Source organism: Oncorhynchus masou, chromosome 16, assembly GCF_036934945.1.
Source record: "Oncorhynchus masou masou isolate Uvic2021 chromosome 16, UVic_Omas_1.1, whole genome shotgun sequence".
Taxonomy (NCBI): Eukaryota; Metazoa; Chordata; class Actinopteri; order Salmoniformes; family Salmonidae; genus Oncorhynchus; species Oncorhynchus masou.
The window spans coordinates 413,240-428,549 of record NC_088227.1 but is presented as its reverse complement, the minus strand read 5'-3'; positions in this window follow the sequence as shown (position 1 = coordinate 428,549).

Genomic DNA, 15,310 nt, shown 5'->3' with positions numbered 1-15,310 from the left:
AGAAAATACTCTAAAGTTTCAAAGTGTTAAAATAATTACTGTGACTATAACAGAATTGAGAACTAACATGTCAGATTTCAAGGCTTTTCGGCGAAAGCAAATGATGCTATTATCTGAGGATAGCAGCATAGTAAACAAAGAGAGAGAAGCATATTTCAACCCTGCAGGGGCGACAAAACGCAGAAATAAAAATATAATTCTTGCCTTACCTTTGACGAGCTTCTTTTGTTGGGACTCCAATATGTCGCATAAACAATACAAATGGTCCTTTTGTTCGATTAATTCTGTCGATATATATCCAAAATGTCAATTTATTTGGCGCGTTCTTGTCACAGTACACTTCAAGATACCCTCGTTCAAGATGGCCATACTTCTTCTTTACAAAGGAAAAATCTCAACCAATTTCTAAACATCCAGTGGAATTGATAAGAACTGCAAGAAGGTCCCTTAGAAATCTGGATTCCCAATGAAAACCCATTGAAAAGAGAGTGACCTCAAAAAAAGAAAATCTGAATGGTTTGTCCTCGGGGTTTCTCCTGCTAAATAAGTTCTGTTATACTCACAGACATGATTAAAACTGTTTTAGAAACTTCAGAGTGTTTTCTATCCAAATCTAATAATATGCATATCTTATCTTCTGGGGATGAGTAGCAGGCAGTTGATTTTGGGCATGCATTTCATCTGGACGTCAAAATACTGCCCCCTATCACCAAGAAGTTAAGGATCACATCACCTCCACCTTACCCGGCACCCTAGACCCACAACAATTTACATACCACCCAACAGATCCACGGATGACGCAATTGCCATCGCACTGCACACTGCCCTATCCCATCTGGACAAGAGGAATACCTATGTAAGAATCCTTTTCATCGACTCCAGCTCAGCCTTCAACACCATAGTGCCCTCCAATCTCATCACTAAACTCAGGGCCCTCGATTTGAACCCTGCTCTGTACAACTGGGTCCTGGACTTCCTGACGGCCCTATCCCAGGTGGTAAAGGTAGGCAACAACACCTCCTGTATGCTGATCCTCAACATTTGGGCCCCACAAGGATGCCCCTTCTGGTCCCTCCTGGACTCTCTGGCCACGCTCGTCTCCACCTCAATAATCAAGTTTGCAGACGACACAACAGTGGTTCTTAATTTAAAAGTTGCGTCATACTGGAGCACAGATTGCAGGGTGCCGCAGGATTCCATGGCACGTTATTTAAGTGTCAGCCATTGTTGCCATTAATGCTAGTTCATGCTAGTTTGACCACCAGAGGGCATATTTGAAAAGTTAAGTTATAGAAATGACATGGAGCTGTAGACCTAAGAGTCCTGTTTACTGTAGCTGTTTTAGCATAACTTATATATTGGCATACAGGCCTACTTCAATATACAGTATATCAACCAATCATTAATTAATTTGTGCATGTCATTACACAGCATACAAGTCATACATGAATATAAATACATTAAAGCATTTTAGTGAATATATTGAATATATAAACAAAACGGTGCTGTAATAGTTGACCACACACGGGTACCCTATTGCTTTAAATCCTACGATAACAATTGGATGACTTTGGGAGTTTCAATAAGCAACAATTTGTTGCCTTCATTAGCCTACTTTATTCCAATATTATTGTTACTCAGTAATATTTATTCCCATAGTAATTCGTTATGGATCCATCCAGATGTGGTTAGAAACAATGCATTTTGTGGGCTATGCAAAAGTATGGGAGAAGTGACATGCCACGGAAACACCCAGGAATACATTTAAAGTCCCTAGAACTCAGCAAGAGTCTATTGTCTTGCTGATAGCCCATAAAGTGTGGAAGGATTCTTTTATATTCTTAAAAGAACTCCAACACAGAGAAGAAAAAGGAGCCTTAAATAATTCAACAATGAATAAACCGTAACATGTCAGCTAAAACGATTGAATTCACAAATGCATTTGACCGTTTTTAATATTGGCCATCAACCAAAAACACAGCATCTACCATGGTAGAAATATGTTATTGAATTTGATGTATTTTATTTACGATTTCAAAATGCATGGGTCTATTAGGCTGCTGTGCAGTGTCTTTAAATACAATGCTCCCCCTACCCTCCTTTCCTATTGTCCTGCTAATAGCCCATCATGGATGATGGCTTCTTTTGTATTCCAATGTGTTGAATGAATATATTAAATACAGACATTTACCATTCTCAGTCTCAGAGTGGAAATGTTGTCTGCAGAGTTCACAACCTGCTATACTTGTGTGAAAAACAAGTGTTTGAAAACATGTTTTCAAAATGCCCCCAGCTGTCCATCACTACCGTAAACAGATAACTGTATTCTAAAAATAGAAATGCAGCATCTACAGTGGTACAAATATATTGTTGAATTGGATAAAAAAAAACATTTTAAAATGTATATGTTTATTAGGCGACTGTGCAGTCTGACAAAATCAACAGGACAATGAGAATAGGCAACAGAGGCAGGAACAGCATAGGTCTAAGTGACTTACACGTTCCTGGCTTTTGTTCAAAATAAGTTACATTACTTCAACGGAGTCTGGTGCTCTCTAATGTGTGGATAGGCCACTGGGAGTAAACAGATACCGGACTGCACTCTAGTCAAAGAGTGATGACGGACACAGAAGCCCAGTCTAGGAGGTTAATGATGATCCAAAGTATACATGTGTTCTGTGTACAGAGGAAAACTGGATAAAGGAAGTATGACATTACTACAATGTAAATCCAATAAAAAATATTACATGAAACACTAATGTTAACAATCTCTATACACAATTGACAATAGAAGAAAATAACACACCATAAATCCTCTCAGGATAATTAACATTACAGCTGGTAGGCTAATCACACAATTGTACAAAGTGGTAAGAGAACTGGTGAAGAAAGGTACCCCTCTACATACAGTGGGGCAAAAAAGTATTTAGTCAGCCACCAATTGTGCAAGTTCTCCCACTTAAAAAGATGAGAGAGGCCTGTAATTTTCATCATAGGTACACTTCAACTATGACAGACAAAATGAGAAAAAAAATCCAGAAAATCACATTTATTTGCAAATTATGGTGGAAAATAAGTATTTGGTCACCTACAAACAAGCAAGATTTCTGGCTCTCACTGACCTGTAATTTATTTTTTAAGAGGCTCCTCTGTCCTCCACTCGTTACCTGTATTAATGGCACCGGTTTGAACTTGTTATCAGTATAAAATACACCTGTCCACAACCTCAAACAGTCACACTCCAAACTCCACTATCGCCAAGACCAAAGAGCTGTCAAAGGACACCAGAAACAAAATTGTAGACCTGCACCAGGCTGGGAAGACTGAATCTGCAATAGGTAAGCAGCTTGGTTTGAAGAAATCAACTGTGGAAGCAAGTATTAGGAAATGGAAGACATACAGGACCACTGATAATCTCCCTCGACCTGGGGCTCCACGCAAGATCTCACCCCGTGGGGTCAAAATGATCACAAGAACGGTAAGCAAAAATCCCAGAACCACACGGGGGGACCTAGTGAATGACCTGCAGAGAGCTGGGACCAAAGTAACAAAGCCTACCATCAGTAACACACTACGCCACCAGGGACTCAAATCCTGCAGTGCCAGACGTGTCCCCCTGCTTAAGCCAGTACATGTCCAGGCCCGTCTGAAGTTTGCTAGAGAGCATTTGGATGATCCAGAAGAAGATTGGGAGAATGTAATATGGTCAGATGAAACTAAAATATAACTTTTTGGTAAAAACTCAACTCGTCGTGTTTGGAGGACAAATAATGTTGAGTTGCATCCAAAGAACACCATACCTACTGTGAAGCATGGGGGTGGAAATATCATGCTTTGGGGCTGTTTTTCTGCAAAGGGACCAGGACGACTGATCCGTGTAAAGGAAATAATGAATGGGGCCATGTATCGTGAGTGAAAACATCCTTCCATCAGCAAGGGCATTGAAGATGAAACATGGCTGGGTCTTTCAGCATGACAATGATCCCAAACACACTGCCCGGGCAACGAAGGAGTGGCTTCGTAAGAAGCATTTCAAGGTCCCGGAGTGGCCTAGCCAGTCTCCAGATCTCAACCCCATAGAAAACCTTTGGAGGGAGTTGAAAGTCCGTGTTGCCCAGCAACAGCCCCAAAACATCACTGCTCTATAGGAGATCTGCATAGAGGAATGGGCCAAAATACCAGCAACAGTGTGTGAAAACCTTGTGAAGACTTACAGAAAACTTTTGACCTCTGTCATTGCCAACAAAGGGTATATAACAAAGTATTGAGATAAACTTTAGTTATTGACCAAATACTTATTTTCCACCATAATTTGCAGATAAATTCATTAAAAATCCTACAATGTGATTTTCTGGATTTTTTTTCAAATAAAAATTCGCATTTTGTCTGTCATAGTTGAAGTGTACCTGTGATGAAAATTACAGGCCTCTCTCATCTTTTAAAGTGGGAGAACTTGCACAATTGGTGGCTGACTAAATACTTTTTTGCCCCACTGTACATATTTGTTTTATTTGCATAAACAATAGAAAGAGGAATATAATTCTAGGGGAATAAGTATTTGTTCTGACTTACATCTTGTCAAAAGTACACAAATATCCCTACAAAGGAAAGCGGTCTGATCCCCACAAAAACCAACCTAAGAAATATATTTCATTGGTTGCCATGGTGAATAATCCAATAATAATTGGTAGGAACACATAAAAGCAAACATCAAAGAGTTTCCCAGAATCTCTAAATGAAATACTGGCACACTGTAAAAAAAAGTCTAAATAACTTGTTTAATCTATTCAAGTCAACTAAATGTGCAAAATGTGTTGATTTGACAAATCATGTTAAGTTGACTTCAACTCAACAAAAGCTGTAAACATAAAAAATCAAGTTCAGTTAGCAAAGAACAATTTGCTCAGTCAACTTTCAAATCAGAACTAATAAGTCAAATAAACTAAAACAAGATCCTAGTTGTGTTGACGAAGAATGGCAAGTTATAATAACTACAAGTCAATACATTGTCTTAACTTACAAAATCAAGTTGAATCAGCTTATTAATTGTGTTCACTCAACTTTCAAATTAGATACAATAAGTCAAATGAACTAAATAAAGACAACAGTTGTCTTGGCTTTAAATGTAAAGTCAGGATAAATACAAATCTTTCCATTTACTTAACTTACAAAATTAAGTTAAATCGGCTAAGACCTATGTGTTTAACTTTTAAGTCAGAACCAAGATTTCAAATCAGTGGTCTCTGCAACTGCCTCCAGTGCACATGTACTGTTGTGTGGGTTTGAGTCTGGGTTTTGAACTTTTTAATCATTGCCCTAATTGTGTACCTATTGTTTAATAGTGGAAACCATTTTTTTATTTTTTTATTTGTTTTTGCCTTACCACATTGTGATTGATGAAAAATGCATATTCCATGCATGTTACCATATTTTTATACCCCAGTTAAAGGGAGCCATGGAAAGCCACAATACAGTAAGTAAGAATCGCTATAGGGTGCCAACAATTGTCACAATTGTAATTTTGTTGATTGGTTTGTTTTAAATGAAATTTGATGGTGCGACTTTGCTGGAGTGACTTCCCCACTATTCCTTGCAGCCAACAAATTAATGTTTTGTCTGTGAAGGCAAAGGTCACATGCAATATCTAATTTTCTCATTTCTGACACCAACGCAGCAAATGTTAAATAATATAGAGCCACATAGCATTAACTGTGTCAATTGTATGAGCTATGGGTTCATATTGTGTTAGCTGAGGGTAACAGGTTTTTACTGCATGTCTACACATGTCCTGCTGTTAACATATTTCTATCACGGTAGATGTTGTGTTTTTGGTTGATGGCCAATATTAAAAACAGTCAAATGCAATCGTGAATTCAATTGCTTTAGCTGACATGTTGCGGTTTACTCATTGTTTAATTATTTAAGGCTTATTCCTGTAAGACTAACTGTAAGTTGCTCTGGATAAGAGCGTCTGCTAACTGTGTAAACTATAGGAGAATAATTTACATATACTATTTCTCGATGCATGCACATGTATTAGGGATCCTAATATTGGGCCTAAGCTTTCATGGTTAGCCATCTAACAATTTCTGTTTGGTGAGGCCAATGTAGTGAAAGTAATATGTGTAATGTTACAATTGGTTATAAAAGAGATTAACTACAAAAAACACTCGGAATGCATCAGCTCACCTATCCCATTGTGTGATGTTTGTGTAGAGTTTGCTCCTTGTTTGCGCATTGATAGGGGATATAGATCAAACTTAATTTGGTTTAGCACTTGCTCCTTGTAATTCTAGTAATCAATTATTTCTTAAATAAAACTGTATAATCTTTAGAATCAAACATATTTTTTAATTTACTTAAGCCTTGTCATACGAGCACAATTTATTTTAGAACTCAGTGTGAATTTATAGGCGGCGGTGCATTTCAGGAAGTCGTTCGCGCACGCAACGTGTCCGGTCTGGCAGCATGTTAGAGAGATATGATTTTTACACCCAGCCTAACATGCTGACCAGACCGGACATGTCGTGTGCGCGAGTGTTGCAAAATAAATGTAGAAATCCATGTTATTCAATTATTGCACCCACGAGGCTCGCGTGCGCCAACAAGCGTCTGCATTGTCAAGGGCTAAAATAGAAGTAATTCTATTTCTGACGCAGGAGTAATTCCTATTCCTGCCTCTCCCATCTCCTCATTGGTTTATAGAAGCAGGTACCCATGCGCCATCTCCTGATTGGTTATACTCACGTGGGTGATTGAAAGATTAACTTTTTTGCCGGTCGTCGTGGTAATACTATGAAAGTTTAGATGCAAATCCCCATATAAGTTCAAAGTTGAAAAAGCCTGGAAGGAGGAGAGATGACTAGAAATGATTTGGTTGACCGTTTTATGTGTGGATTAAACAATTCCGTCAGATCAGGCCACATCTGAGTGGAATGACCTCAGACACAGAACTTGTCTTTTTCAAGTCCTTCGGTCAACCGTACGGTAATCTCTGTGAGTATGTGGGCCAGATATTTGCAGAGTTCGGCATTTACGTACAGTGACCTTCGGTACAATTCAACGAAGCGTTGCCACATTGAACTTTAACCAAGGGTTGGTTACAGACCGGGAAACTGTGGCTGACCATATGTGTCAATCTCTGGAAACGCAGACACGATACTACCGGTACCATAATTTGACTCGTAACGCCAGCCGGGTGCGGTCACTAATTGAGGGACAAATCAATCCATGATTCACTGATAAATAAAGAACATTTATTTGAAATTCACCCTTGTCTTTGTGTGTCATTTGGTCACGGTTGAGAATGTATGGAGGTCTGGGGATCTGAATGGCCAGGGTGTTATGGGTTACCAGTTGCACAGAGCTGAAGTGACAGGCCAAGATAGAGGGCAGGCAGGTAGGTGGGCAGGCAGGCAGGGTAGAGAGAGTAAGACCAGAGGCATGGAGATATGGAGCTCCCTTGGTAACCAGTTCAATCACCAGGTACACATGCTGCACGTAGTGCAATGAGAGAGAAGTGTGACTCTGTCATTGAATTACATTGGGTTACCAGGTGACCTTGGTGGGGGTGTGGGGACCCCCTATGGGGTCTCCCTAACCCGTGTATGGACACCCAGTCCAGCCCTGGTGGCACCAGGAGCTGCCACCCCACCCCCATCATCAACTGGTAACCCGTTCAATCACCAGTTGCACAGAAAAGATGCAATTTTTGAGATGTGAGCCCGTTTTTCTGAACTTTTTTTAAAACCTCCATAAATTGATAATTGGCGCCCTCCAGTGACTTTTCCCAGTAGTGGGGTGCTCCCATAGCGGGCATGGAGATTAGGAACTCCGGTAAATGCATTTAAAACCATTTTCCTTTTGGGTTACCAGGTGCCGAAATCCAATCACCAGGTGCACAGAAAACATGAATGGAGATGAATGGAGATGTTTAGACTTTTTTTTAAAACCTTCCATAAATCACTCATTCATTTTGGTTACCAGGTGCTGAAATCCAATCACCAGGTGCACGCCAGTGATAAGTGGGAACTTATTTTTTCGACCATTTTCTTAATTTTCAAAAAATGATAAAAAATACTTCCCGAGGAGCTAGAGTTCCCAAATTTTGGCTCATACCCTCTCTCGTGATGGGCAACAATTACACCATGTTTAAAAACGTTTGCATCCACAGGAACCTATGTGCCCTGTAACCTGCACTTTTTTTCCAAAACGATTTCCTATTATCAATTTTTATACAAAAACGGTTTCAATTCAATGGAAATGCTTGTCTATATGTGCCCTTTCGTGCAAAAAAAAAACATCCAGATTTGAGGTGTACTTTTTGAGTTTTGGTGTACCGGAATTTGACACCCAAAAGCACAGCACACGAAAACCCTGTGATTGACATGGTTTATGTGGGCAATTAGGCCTGTCTGGCTACACTCAGTAGCGGGTGGACCAGACAGGTACCGACGCAAAATCAGAAACCTGCTTTTTGACAACAAGAGTTCCATGTCCTAGAGAGACGGGGGTGGTGCCAAACTGCTCAGCCCGGATAGAAAATGAGAAACGGACACTTTTGAGGAATGTGAGCCCCTTGGAACCATGGTACTTTTGACCTTTTCCGCCGGCGACCGATTTAGTGGTTTGACCAGCCCCTTCGAGCACCCGATTTGTCCTATCTTTTGATCCATGTTTCCCAGCTTGGTGGTGGGAGGATATTGGGCTCTGTCCTGGGCAGGTGCTCTATCCCAGCTATCATCTTGTGGGTTTGGGTCATTAATGACAATGGTTCTGGGCCTATGAAGGTGCCCATCCCTTCGGTGACCGCTTGGTTGTTTAGCCCCGGTGAGGGCTAGCTCTCCAGTCCAGTCCCCCTCTTGGTTCACGGTGCCTCTCCATGGTTCTCCTCTGTTGTCCAGACAGTTTAATTTCCTCTGACCGATTTGCATTCGTTTTCCACCTGGTAGGGCCCCTATCGGCTGACCTTTGGCTGGTGTTCTGATGGACGGTTCCTCCCGCCCCATGTGGATTGCTCCCGCCCCTATTTCGATACGCTCCAGCCGCGCACCTTTCGTGCGAGATCCAGCTGACCCGTCTGACCCAGTGGCCCTACATTGGTGTTCCGGTATGGGGAGTGACACACCCAGGCTACGATGCATGTGGTGATGGTCATCCCGTAACGCATCGGCGCCAGAGACACATACTCACAAACCCTGTCTTTAAAGTTGACATAACCAAGTAGTCTGACCCAAGTGGTCTGGCGAACGTTGTGGTTCTTGTTGCCCGGTTGATGGCGTTCTGAATCGACCCTCCAGCTAGACAAGAGACCACTCGAGCGGTGCCCCGGCATCTGTGGATTCGGCCATGGGCAGTTGAGGGCCTCCCGCTGGGAGCACGGTGGATTGCACCAGGGCCTCCTCCCCTAACGGGATAGGACCGATCCCTGGTTGTTCTTTGCTTAGTGTGCCCAGGTACAACCTCTATGCTGTGAGTGGCTACCTGGTTGATCCTGCCAGTAGCATATGCTTGTCTCAAAGATTAAGCCATGCAAGTCTAAGTACACACGGCCGGTACAGTGAAACTGCGAATGGCTCGTTAAATCAGTTCTGGTTCCTTAGATCGCTCCAACCTTACTTGGATAACTGTGGCAATTCTAGAGCTAATACATGCCAACGAGCGCTGACCTCCGGGGATGCATGCATTTATCAGACCCAAAACCATGCGGGCCAATCTTGGTTGTCCTGGCCGCTTTGGTGACTCTAGATAACTTGGAGCCGATCGTGCGCCCTTTGTGGCGGTGACGTCTCATTCGACTGTCTGCCCTATCAACTTTCGATGGTACTTTCTGTGCCTACCATGGTGACCAAGGGTAACGGGGAATCAGGGTTCGATTCCGGAGAGGGAGCATGAGAAACGGCTACCACATCCAAGGAAGGCAGCTGGCGCGCAAATTACCCACCACTGACTCGGTGAGGTAGTGATAAAAAATAACAATACAGGACTATTTTAAGGCCCTGTAATTGGAATGAGTACACTTAAAATCATTTAACGAGGATCCAATGGAGGGCAAGTCTGGTGCCGGCAGTCACGGTAATTCCAGCTCTAATAGAGTATCTTAAAGTTGCTGCAGTTAAAAAGCTCATAGTTGGATCTTGGGATTGAGCTTGCGGTCCGCCGCAAGGCGAGCTACCGCCTGTCCCAGCCCCTGCCTCTCGGAACCCCCTCGATGCTCTTAACTGTGTGTCCCGCGGGGTCTGAAGCATTTACTTTACCCGGGTACTCGGCGCACAATCTTATTTTGTGACGGAAGGCATCTTCCTCCACCTCACCCCTTCAATACAAATGGGTTACCAGGTGCACAGAGAAGGGCCAGGAGCCAGAGTCCAGAGTCCGGAGGCCCAGAGAGAGAGTGGGCAAGCGGACTAAGGAAGGTGGGTACCCGGCTGAAAAGTACCACCGGCACCTTGTAACCCAGAGTCTGGAGTCCAGAGTCCAGAGTCTAGAGTCCGGAAGCCCAGAGAGAGAGTGGGCAAGCGGACTAAGGAAGGTGGGTACCCGGCTGAAAAGTACTACCGGCTACTGGTAACCCGGAGTCCAGAGTCCGGAAGCCCAGAGAGAGAGTGGAAAAGCGGACTAAGGAAGGTGGGTACCTGGCTGAAAAGTACCACCAGCACCTGGTAACCCAGAGTCTGGAGTCCAGAGTCCAGAGTCTAGAGTCCGGAAGCCCAGAGAGAGAGTGGAAAAGCGGACTAAGGAAGGTGGGTACCTGGCTGAAAAGTACCACCGGCACCTGGTAACGCAGAGTCTGGAGTCCAGAGTCCAGAGTCTAGAGTCCGGAAGCCCAGAGAGAGAGTGGAAAAGCGGACTAAGGAAGGTTGGTACCCGGCTGAAAAGTACCACCGGCACCTTGTAACCCAGAGTCTGGAGTCCAGAGTCCAGAGTCTAGAGTCCGGAAGCCCAGAGGGAGAGTGGAAAAGCGGAATAAGGAAGGTGGGTACCCGGCTGAAAAGTACCACCGGCACCTGGTAACCCAGAGTCTGGAGTCCAGAGTCCAGAGACCAGAGTCCGGAAGCCCAGAGGGAGAGTGGAAAAGCGGAATAAGGAAGGTGGGTACCTGGCTGAAAAGTGCCACCGGCACCTGGTAACCCAGAGTCCGTAGGTCCAGAGTCCAGAGTCTGGAAGCCCAGAGAGAGAGTGGGCAAGTGGACTAAGGAAGGTGGGTACCCGGCTGAAAAGTACCACCGGCACCTGGTAACCCAGAGTCCGTAGGTCCAGAGTCCAGAGTCCGGAAGCCCAGAGAGAGAGTGGGCAAGTGGACTAAGGAAGGTGGGTACCCGGCTGAAAAGTACTACCGGCTCCTGGTAACCCGGAGTCCAGAGTCCGGAATCCCAGAGAGAGAGTGGAAAAGCGGACTAAGGAAGGTGGGTACCTGGCTGAAAAGTACCACCGGCACCTGGTAACCCAGAGTCTGGAGTCCAGAGTCCAGAGTCTAGAGTCCGGAAGCCCAGAGAGAGAGTGGAAAAGCGGACTAAGGAAGGTGGGTACCTGGCTGAAAAGTACCACCGGCACCTGGTAACCCAGAGTCCGGAGGCCCAAAGAGAAAGTGGGCAAGCGGACTAAGGAAGTTGGGTACCTGGCTGAAATGTACCACCGGCACCTGGTAACCCAGATTCTGGAGGCCCAGAGAGAGAGTGGGCAAGCGGACTAAGGAAAGTGGGGACCCAGGTGAAAAGTCCCACCGGCACCTGGTAACCCATTAGCGACCAGGTGACTAGGTGCACATGGGCCTTTTTAGGTAACCAGGTGCACGACGTCCGGTTTTGGTCACCAGGTGCACGTGGTTCGTAACAGCGCAGCTATATGCTTTTTTGTCAGAGGAAGGGTGCTTAAGTGTGGGTGCCCTGGTTCACCTGGTGTGCGAGGTTGTGGAGGTGGGGGGTGTCCCCTGCTGGAATCATCCCCGGAAATAGAGGGGTGTTACCCGGGTGGTGAGTGAGGGCCTATAGGCCTGGAGGTCCATAGCTTTAGGGGGTAAGCTCTACTCTCATGCCCGGAAATGGAGGGGTGTTCCCCGGGTGGTGAGTGAGGTCCTACAGGCCTGTATGTGTACTTTCATGCCCGGAGAGAGAAGGATGTTCCCGGACAGGGAGTGAGGGCTTATAGGCCTGTATGTGTCCTCTCATCCCCGGAGAGAGAGGGGTGTTCCTTGATAGCGAGTTAGGGCCTGTAGGCCTGTATGTGTACTCTCATCCCCAGAGAGAGAGGAGTGTTCCCAGATAGGGAGTTAGGGCCTATAGGTCTGTATGTGTCTTCTCATCCCCGGAGTGAGAGGGGAGTTCCCAAACAGTGAGTGAGGGCCTATAGGCCTGGAGGTCCATAGCTCCAGGGGGTAAGCTTTACTCTCATGCCCGGAAATAGAGGGGTGTTACCCGGGCAGTGAGTGAGGGCCAATTGCCTGTATGTGTACTTTCATGCCCGGAGAGAGAAGGATGTTCCCGGACAGTGAGTGAGGGCTTATAGGCCTGTATGTGTCCTCTCATCCCGGAGAGAGAGGGGTGTTCCTTGATAGGGAGTTAGGGCCTGTATGTGTACTCTCATGCCCGGAGAGAGAGGCGTGTTCCCGGACAGTGAGTGAGGGCCTATAGGCCTGTTCCCAGACAGTGAGTGAGGGCCTATAGGCCTGTATATGTAGTCTCATGCCCGGAGAGAGAGGGGTGTTCCTAGACAGTGAAGGAGGGCCTATAGGCCTGTATCTGTACTCTCATGCCTGGAGAGAGAGGGGTGTTCCCGGGTGGTGAGTGAGGGCCTACAGGCCTGTAGGTGTCCTCTCTTCCCCGGAGAGAGAAGGGTGTTCCCGGGTGGTGAGTGAGGGCCTCTAGGCCTGTTCCCAGACAGTGAGTGAGTGCCTATAGGCCTGTATGTGTCCTCTCTTCCCCGGAGAGAAAGAGAGGTGTTCCCAGATTGTGAGTGAGAGCCTATAGGCCTGTAGGTGTCCTCTCTTCCCCGGAGAGAAAATGGTGTTTCCGGGTGGTGAGTGAGGGCCTATAGGCCTGTATGTGTACTCTCATCCCCGGAGAGAGAGGGCTGTTCCCGGATAGGGAGTTAGGGCCTATAGGCCTGTATGTGTACTCTCATCCCCAGAGAGAGAGGGCTGTTCCCGGATAGGGAGTGAGGGCTTATAGGCCTGTATCTGTACTCTCATGCCCGGAGAGAGAGGGGTGTTCCCGGGTGGTGAGTGAGGGCCTCTAGGCCTGTTCCCAGACAGTGAGTGAGTGCCTATAGGCCTGTATGTGTCCTCTCTTCCCCGGAGAGAAAGAGAGGTGTTCCCAGATTGTGAGTGAGAGCCTATAGGCCTGTAGGTGTCCTCTCTTCCCCGGAGAGAAAAGGGTGTTTCCGGGTGGTGAGTGAGGGCCTATAGGCCTGTATGTGTACTCTCATCCCCGGAGAGAGAGGGCTGTTCCCGGATAGGGAGTTAGGGCCTATAGGCCTGTATGTGTCTTCTCATCCCCGGAGTGAGAGGGGAGTTCCCAAACAGTGAGTGAGGGCCTATAGGCCTGTAGGTCCATAGCTCCAGGGGGTAAGCTCTACTCTCATGCCCGGAAATAGAGGGGTGTTACCCGGGCGGTGAGTGAGGGCCAATTGCCTGTATGTGTACTTTCATGCCCGGAGAGAGAAGGATGTTACCGGACAGTGAGTGAGGGCCTTTAGGCCAGTATGTGTACTCTCACGCCCGGAGCGAGAGGGATGTTCCCAGATAGGGAGTTAGGGCCTATAGGCCTGTATCTTTATTCTCATGCCCGGAGAGAGAGGGGTGTTCCCGGGTGGTGAATGAGTGCCTATAAGCCTGTGTGTGTACTTTCATCCCCGGAGAGAGAGGTCTGTTCCCGGGTAGGGATTTAGGGCCTATAGGCTTGTATGTTTACTCTCATGCCCAAAGAGAGAGGTCTGTTCCTTGATAGGGAGTGAGGGCCTATAGGCCTGAAGGTCCGTAGCTCCAGGGGGTAAGCTCTACACTCATGACCGGATAGAGAGGGCAGGGATGGAAGCCTAGATAGTGCACCCAACCTGGGCATGGACCTCCATCACCCCCCTGAAGCCATTAAGAACCATCCCAAAATATTGACATGGTGACCCGTTCAATCACCAGGTGCCCGGCTGGACAGTTTTCTGAAAAGTAAGACATAATGCATTTTCTGAGATGTGTGGACTCGTTTTTCAGCATATTTTTTCTTCCATTAGTCACCAGTGGCGCCCTCAAGTGACTTCTCCCGGGAGTGACTTGCTCCCATACGGGCAGTTGTGCCAGGAACACAACTAATGATTAAAAATACTTCCCGAGGGGCTAGAGGTCCCAAATTTCGGCTCATACCCTCTCTCGTGATGGGCAACCATTACACCATGTTTAAAAAAGTTAGCATTCACAGGAATCTATGCGCCCTGTAAACTGAACTTTTTTCTGAAACTTAAAACAATTCTTATAGAAAAACGGAAATGCTCGTCTATGTGGGCCCTTTCGTGCAAAAAAATCCCCATCCAGATTGGAGTTGTACTTTTTGAGTTATTAAGGTTAAAGTATATTTTGGTGTCCCGGGACTTTTGTCACATACGGCGCAGCACACTAAAACCCTGTGATTGACATTTTTTGGGTCATCAATGAACATGGTTCTAGTCCTATGAAGGTGTCCATTCCATCGGTGTTCCACCAAATGCAGTGAACCACTCTCTGAATCCCAGTCAGAGTGCCTCTTTGCAGGCATCTGTCTAATGTGTACAGCCCTATGTGCATATGGAAGTACCAGGCCAGGGCAGTGGCTTTTGTCCCAATATAGGCCTGTGGTCCTTGGGCATGGTTGCATAGGGACATAGGGTCATTAAGGGAGTAAGCCACTCTCTGAATCCCAGTCAGAGTGCCTCTTTGAAGGCATACTATCTAATGTGTATAGCCCTATATGCATATGGAAGTACCAGGCCAGGGCAGTGGCTTTTGTCCCAATATAGGCCTGTGGTCCTTGGGCATGGTTGCATAGGGACATAGGGTCATTAAGGGAGTAAGCCACTCTCTGAATCCCAGTCAGAGTGCCTCTTTGAAGGCATACTATCTAATGTGTATAGCCCTATATGCATATGGAAGTACCAGGCCAGGGCAGGGACTTTTGTCCCAATATAGGCCTGTGGTCCTTGGGCATGTTGGCATAGGGACATTGGGATTCAGAGAATGGTTAATGACCCTATCAGAGTGCCTCTTTGCAGGCGTACTATCTAATGTGTATAGCCCTATATGCATATGGAAGTACCAGGCCAGGGCAGTGGCTTTTGTCCCAATATA